Source organism: Cygnus atratus, chromosome 7, assembly GCF_013377495.2.
Source record: "Cygnus atratus isolate AKBS03 ecotype Queensland, Australia chromosome 7, CAtr_DNAZoo_HiC_assembly, whole genome shotgun sequence".
NCBI classification, from domain to species: domain Eukaryota; kingdom Metazoa; phylum Chordata; class Aves; order Anseriformes; family Anatidae; genus Cygnus; species Cygnus atratus.
In genome coordinates, this window is record NC_066368.1 from 27,157,313 (window position 1) to 27,164,415 (window position 7,103).

The following is a 7,103-nucleotide window of genomic DNA, read 5'->3' on the forward strand; positions in this document are numbered from 1 at the left end:
AGAGGAGGAACTTCTCTCCCTTTCTAGGATATTCTTGCACACCTGGAGATAGAAAGAGAAAACAAACTAGACTTAAAATAAAAGAGTATTATTTAAAGTTACTCAGAAATATTTACTGACCTTTATTGGAATTTATTACTAATGACTAGGCTAATTTTCATTGATGATTAGGGAGGAATAGGCATGATTTCTTACTTGAGATGGCTGATATTACTGTACATTTCCAATTGTTGCCTGATTTTATTGCAGATTTCCAATTGCATAGTTGTGTCATTGTATGCAAAGAAAAGAAACACTGGACATGAACTCCAGAATATTTATATGGGTACTAATGACACATGCAAAACATCCTGTAATAAGAAAACACCACAGTGCGACGAACACTTAGGATGTACAAGAATGAACTCAAAAAGTTTACCGAAAATAACGTTCCCTGCAAGTCTTACACAGACACCGATGAGCAAATTCATTAGGATAGAAATGATGAGGAGGCGTGTATATTGTCACTGCAGATACAGATATTTAAGCACAGAAGACCTATTTCTCCAATATGCAAGACACCTGGTCACTCCAAATTAGCTACTTTAAGGCTGCTTTCTATCTCAGTAACATTAACCTAAATTCAGAATTTGCTAAAGTTCTGCAAAATCAAAATCATATACTGTTACAATAAATCCTAAGAAGAAGCTAAGTACTGCTGCTTGTGAGATGACTACGGCTCTTGGGGATGAGATGCCCATTGAAAATTCACGTGCTCTTACTTGCCTTCACAGGGTTCTCCAGTCCTCCCCTCCCAACCATGCTGGTCCCATCTCAGCCACAGGGAGGACAAGGGTGCATGACTGCTTTCCCACCAGATACGCCTGGGAGCACTGAGATAGGTGGCTGCTTCACAATATTACTAGATTAAGACATAGCAACCCCTGTCACCACACTAATACCTGTTTTCCTTGGTGCCTTTTTATCAATTGTTCAAATTAAATAGTCTTAATAAAAATTAGATTAGAGATTAAACGTTTATTCCACATACAGAGTACTGCATAGCTTTCCTAACAAAAGTATTACTCGTAATTAAATGACGTATCTCCATCAGGATAGGCACTAAAATGGAAAGGACTACCACAGAGATCTGTGTATTAGAAAACTAGCAGGTGCTAATCAAAAGGGTAATAACTAGCAGCCAAAACAAAGCCTAAACGCCAAAGATTTAATTCATGCCATATTTTCTATGCTGTGCAGGATTTAGGAGAACACCAGTTTATGCTATCCTGGGACACGCACCCTACCTACAGAAAGCAGGTGTTAAGGCTGAAAAAAAGGATGGGTGATAACTCAGAAGATTTAATCACCATCTCCTTACCCTTCCACTCAGTACTGCATATCCAAGTTGACCTTCTCTTCAACCAGAGGTTAAGTTTATGCCTGCACTGACCCTCGGAATTTTACAGCAGCTGCCATGAGGCACTGAGCCATTGTCTCAGATTTAAGCACTGCTAGTTATAGGCAACAGCCCAGGGAGAGAGCTTTGAATGCAGATGGAAAGATGTTTTGGTGTCCTTTTTTTCTTCTGAGCAGTAACAATAACAGTTTCTTCTCCTTCATGCAAAAGCAGCTTTATTCTAGTTCAGAAATTGAAACTTTCCAGCAGACTATCCACTTATAGCCATGATAAATCAGAATTGAAAGCGATAAAGGTCTGGGCAGAGATTTTTTTCTTGTCAGTTTTCCTTCTCGATCTCAGTAAGCATAAGAAAGCAAACAAACATTATCTGATCAGTTAATTCAATATCTCACTACAACTTTTCCAAAGTAGAATTCTGGTCTAATAACACAGCGAAGAGTTTTACTCAATACCTATAAATTAACGAGTGCAAGGTAGTCATATGGGAAGCATTTTTTTTTTTAAATTGCATATATCTGTCATGAAGTACACTATAAACCCACTACAAGTGTAATTATTATATAATTAGCTGTGTTTGTAAATCCAGCAGTTTAATCATGTTCAATTAACCACGTTACAATTGGAACACTTGATAGTTAAATGTATTGTTAAACTGAAGAACACCTGGAACATGTCATTAGTTTCACTACCAATAAATTAACTTCAACTAAAATCTGTCACTAATAATTTTCCTTCCTTCCTAGTGTTCCACCAGGATTAAAATAATAAATAGCCAATTCAGATCAGCAATTTGTTAAGACATGATCACAGGAGCCTGTCTGCTGCCAGTTTTACTTTTCTGTGATACATTCACCAGCAGAGATGACCATCTCCTGTATAAGTTACTGTTTCTCCTTGCTTTTAATTTTCATTTCCAAAAACTAATTTTTATCTGCATGGGGTTGGGTTTTATATTTGTTTAGTGCCTGTGTGCGTGCATGTAAGAACTACCAGGTCAAATGTAAAAGGTTCCCTCTAGGTGAGGAGCAGGGAGAGGTGATCACCCCTCTATATAGGCAGCTGACTATTCTGCAAGTAGAGATGCAGGCTGCAAGACTTCTTTCAAGCTGGCCCTGCACATACCTACACCCTGACAGTCCCTGAGGCAGTGCAGTACAGGGCATGCACGCAGTGCTCCAGGAAAACTGTTTCCATTTCTACACTTGAAGGACTCTGACAGCCTGCATAAACTGCAAAAAAGCAGCTGAAGTAACTTCTTCTAGAGCTAAATACCAAGAAATTGCTCTGCAAAAGCACAATCCCTAGGAAAGCACAGGAACTCCCCAGGACAGAGCAAAACAGCAATGACAAAAAAAAAAAAAGCAGCTGAGCCCAGCTGCCTGCAGCTCCCACGTTAGCAAGCAGGCTCATTGCAAGGGTAACAGGAGCTGGAGCTACTTTTCAGCTCTAACTTCAACCATCTGGGTCACTATGCCCACCAGGGAACTGGTCATGAAAGTTGAAAACACCTCAAACCCGATTAAAGCAGCTCAGGAATTCAACACTGGAGTTGTCATCCGTTAAATGCAGAGGTTGGGTGACATTTCCTCAGACATAGCCAAGCACAAGCTCCTGTGAGTCAGAGCGGTCGCAGTGACCCCCCTACATAGGCTACAGCTGCTGCTTTACCAGCAGGTCTTAGTGCAAGTAAAACTGGGCACATGCTTGGAGAGTTTCTTTACACCAGCACTTCAAGCCTTTTGCTTACCAATTTAAAAACACAGACAGATATAAAAGTGAGAGGCCTTCGAAAAGCATCCATTCACAGAAATAATTGGAACGTTTTCAATAGAAGAGAAACCTGACAATACAACATATACAACGCTAAATTGCGGGGTGTATCTTTAGGTCAAACACTTCTATTCACTGTTATTATTCCCCATCACTGATACCTCCACTGCAACTGAGGCAGCAGATCTCAAATGATGAAAGGAAACAAACGTAACGCAATGACAGACCGCTGAACTGAATGTCATCTCATAGCTTTGAAATCAAGCACTCGGTAGGCCTTAAAAAAGGGTTGGACATTTGTATGAACAACAGCATACACTATTGTAAAGATTAAATTAGGGACTTGAAACAGATGAAAGGCCTCCAGAGCTGCAGCAGACACCCTGGTGGAAGGAGCAGGATGTAACCTCGCTGCTGCTGGGTCTCTTGCAGCAGCATTCAGAGCCAACTGCCACTGACTATTGACACCAACTATTTATAAACCTGACCAACCACAAGATAGAAGATGGTGAAAAGAAATAACAATTTCTTTCAACCTGGACACATACGGAGTAACTTCATTTGGTGTACACAGATTCTACTTTCCTTTGGTGTGCTGGCAATACACTGCAGTCTCTTTCTTTTCCTTCTCATGTAGGTACAGAGATGAAAATTCCATGAGGCCTTTGATCACTGTGGACTGTATACTAAAAAAAAAAAAAAATGCAAAGGAAAGCAGAAAATGATGTGAGAGCAAGCCTGCGACAACCAAGGAATGAGGTGCTGCTGATGCAGAATTTCAGAGTTAAAAAGCATGTAATCACCAGTTTTTACCTGGAGCCATTCATCACAAGGACATTTAAATATAGCCAGCAGGATGTTGACAATGCTGCTATCTGGCAGCCCAACCAGTACAGAAAAGGACAGTCCAAATTACTGAAGTTATTGAAGAAGTTACTTGTCAGCCAATGTACTTAGTCTTACTTGTCATTAGCATGACTAGGTTGCTATTACATGGGAAGATGTCACTGAAGCAGTGTTTCCCAGACTTTTTTAGGAGAAAAGCTACAAACAAAAACAAAAACAAAAAACAGCCTCTGCAGCCTCACATCCATTTGGACTGCTGTAGCCCAAACCGTCAAAAACAGTCCAGGCAAAGTTGTACTGTACTTTTAAAAGCTACTGAAATTGCTCCAACATTTGTTTTCTGATTTATTCATCCTAATACCAGCTTGTTTTCTAAACCAGGAGACTACACAGAGGAACAGGACCATACCTAGTATAGAAAATATTGTGGATATTTCACGGCAAGTTAAAACGGGCCTGATATAATTCAGAATCACACTACAAGTGTGCTGGAGTTAAAAGCATAATTTAATTTCTAGTCATCATCGACTTCTCAGCCATATTTCCCTTTCCCTCACAAACATCTCCAGCTATTGTCACCTACCACCCTCCTCAGGTGGGCACAAACAGGAGACCCACTACATAATACAGCCTGTACATTTCTTCACCAACTTGGAAGTCTCGGTAGAAAGGAATGCTGCTACTACAAGAAAATACCAGATTTATATATAGTTTGCCTATAGCTGTACATCTGTCCACTATTTTCAGAAATTTAACTCTAATGGAAGGATTTCATGTATCAAAAATTAACCCTAAGAAATTTTACATCTCCTGTAGTAAGTGATGCAAAGAAAGATGACCTTCACAATGAACTGCTGCTAACTCACTGCATGAAAAAAAATATATCTCTTGCATGCTGTAATACACGATACAATTATTTGCCTCAAGCAAACTGAAATTGAATGGCAGAACCAGCTGGTTACAGATGGTAGTGTGAAAAGTTCACCTCCTCCTTTCTCTGCTGCTTAGCTGCAAGAATATTAGTCAACAAAGCAAAGGATTATTCATACTTCACTGTTCAGATTAAAAAGGATAAATTCTAAAAATGAATCTATAGCCTTCATTTCAAGCAATAACATCCAGTGCTCCAACAAAGCAGGAAATAGCTTTGATGAAACATCAAATGAGATAATGAAAAAGATCACTGAGATGAGCTTAACATGAATACCATGCAAAGTTTACTTTTCTGAAAAAGGAACTCAACCCCTACCTTTATACCTGAGCTGATTTAAAAAACGATGGGGGGAAGGGGAGGAGGATGTTTAGATGAATTGCTGGCTGATGAGAAAGTAAAACAAAGGATATTTGCCTGCTAGGGAAATGCTGTTCCACAGCGAGCCGGTCATCAGGATAGCCACGGAATGAAAAAGGTGAAACAAGATGGTATGAAGTAGAAGAAAAACGGGAAAATATTTTTAAATATTTATATCCTTTTTGTAACTAATTCTGATTGCTCTTGCTCACCAGCACGTTTATTTTTACTGGATAACTGAAGGATTAAATTCTAGAATAGAATAGTTCAGCTGGAAGAGACCTTTGAAGATCATCGAGTCCTACTGTCTGACCACTTCAGGGCTAACCAAATTTGACCAAGAATTAAAAGATAAAAATTGCATAATGACAGTGAAATGGCATTGAAACGTAGGTGGAATAAATGAATATTGTTTTTAAGGCTTTCAGCTGAAACACAGTACGAGCAGGAAGATGCTGAAGGAAAAAAAAAAAAGACTTCAAATCAGTTTAGAGACAAACAGAAAGAAGGGCAATTTCACAACTAAGCGCTAAAACACTGAAGACATTGTTCCAACACAGAAACAGATGAGCAGTGCAGATGCAACATTATACTCAAATTTCTACACACAAATAAAGCACAGGAGAAGAGCTAAAAGTGATACTTAAAAGATGGGGATTGTGAACTAATGTGTATAATTAAGCCACTTAAATTAACTCAGCTCCGTGTTCTTTTTACAGAGAAATGGAAAGCAATAGATAATAGTCCCACACTGCGTATAGAATTTAGTAGGGCATTCCTACCAAAAATGCTTTGTCTTCATTAAAACTAATGGGAAAAAGTTGTTCTAAATGAAGAATTTCTAACTTTACAAGTCCAGAAATTTTAAGGGACGATACCTATTTAAAAAATGCTGCCATTTTGATTTGCTGTGACACGTACAGTAATGAAAACTAAGGAAACGGTTTCCTAACTTTAACACCCTGTGAAGTCTAATATGCTAATCACATTAATCCAACTGAAAATCCATTTAATAAAGCTATAATTTCTCTATTTATAAACATATGACTGGAAAAACACTCCCCATCCTCCCCCAATAGCACCTTTTTTATCCAGCAATAGCAAAATGTAGAAAGGATATATAAAATAGAGTTAAAAATGCAAACCACATGTTAAACTCAACTTAAAAGATAAGAAGCAAAAATGGGAGTTGATGTTTCCCTTCATATTCTCTTTTGGATGCTGGAGATGAAGTACCAAACTATCCAAACAGCCTACACACACAAAAAGTACTGCAGGTACTATGGATGAGTCATGCCAGGGCTACTGAAAAGATCATTTACTTATTTTTGGGACACGCAGCTTTCTGGTCATCAATCCACCAAATTCACAGAAGTCACCTTAAGTAAAGGAATCATTAATTCCAGGTGAAATGAAGCAGAAAATAAGCATGTTCAAAATGCAAATGATCTTTGTTTCCTGGTTTTTGTTTCCTGTTATTCCCTCCCCCCCGCAGGATATGGAATAAACAGCAGAGGAAAGAAGCTCTGGTATAGGCTGATTTATTTAACGTGGCAGGAGGAAGAAACAGATTCTCAACACATAATCCTTCACAATCCTTCTGCTCCAGAGTCTTGTCTCTGCTTTGGGAATACAACTTTATATTGTTCTATTCCATATTAAATTTTATTTCTTATAATAAAAAAAATAAGTGAATGGTAACAAAAGTTGTTTTTTTACCATATCCCTGCTGACCCAATTATCTTTCGAAGAGGTATAATTAGTCACTATGATTATAAATGTTAATGCGACAGA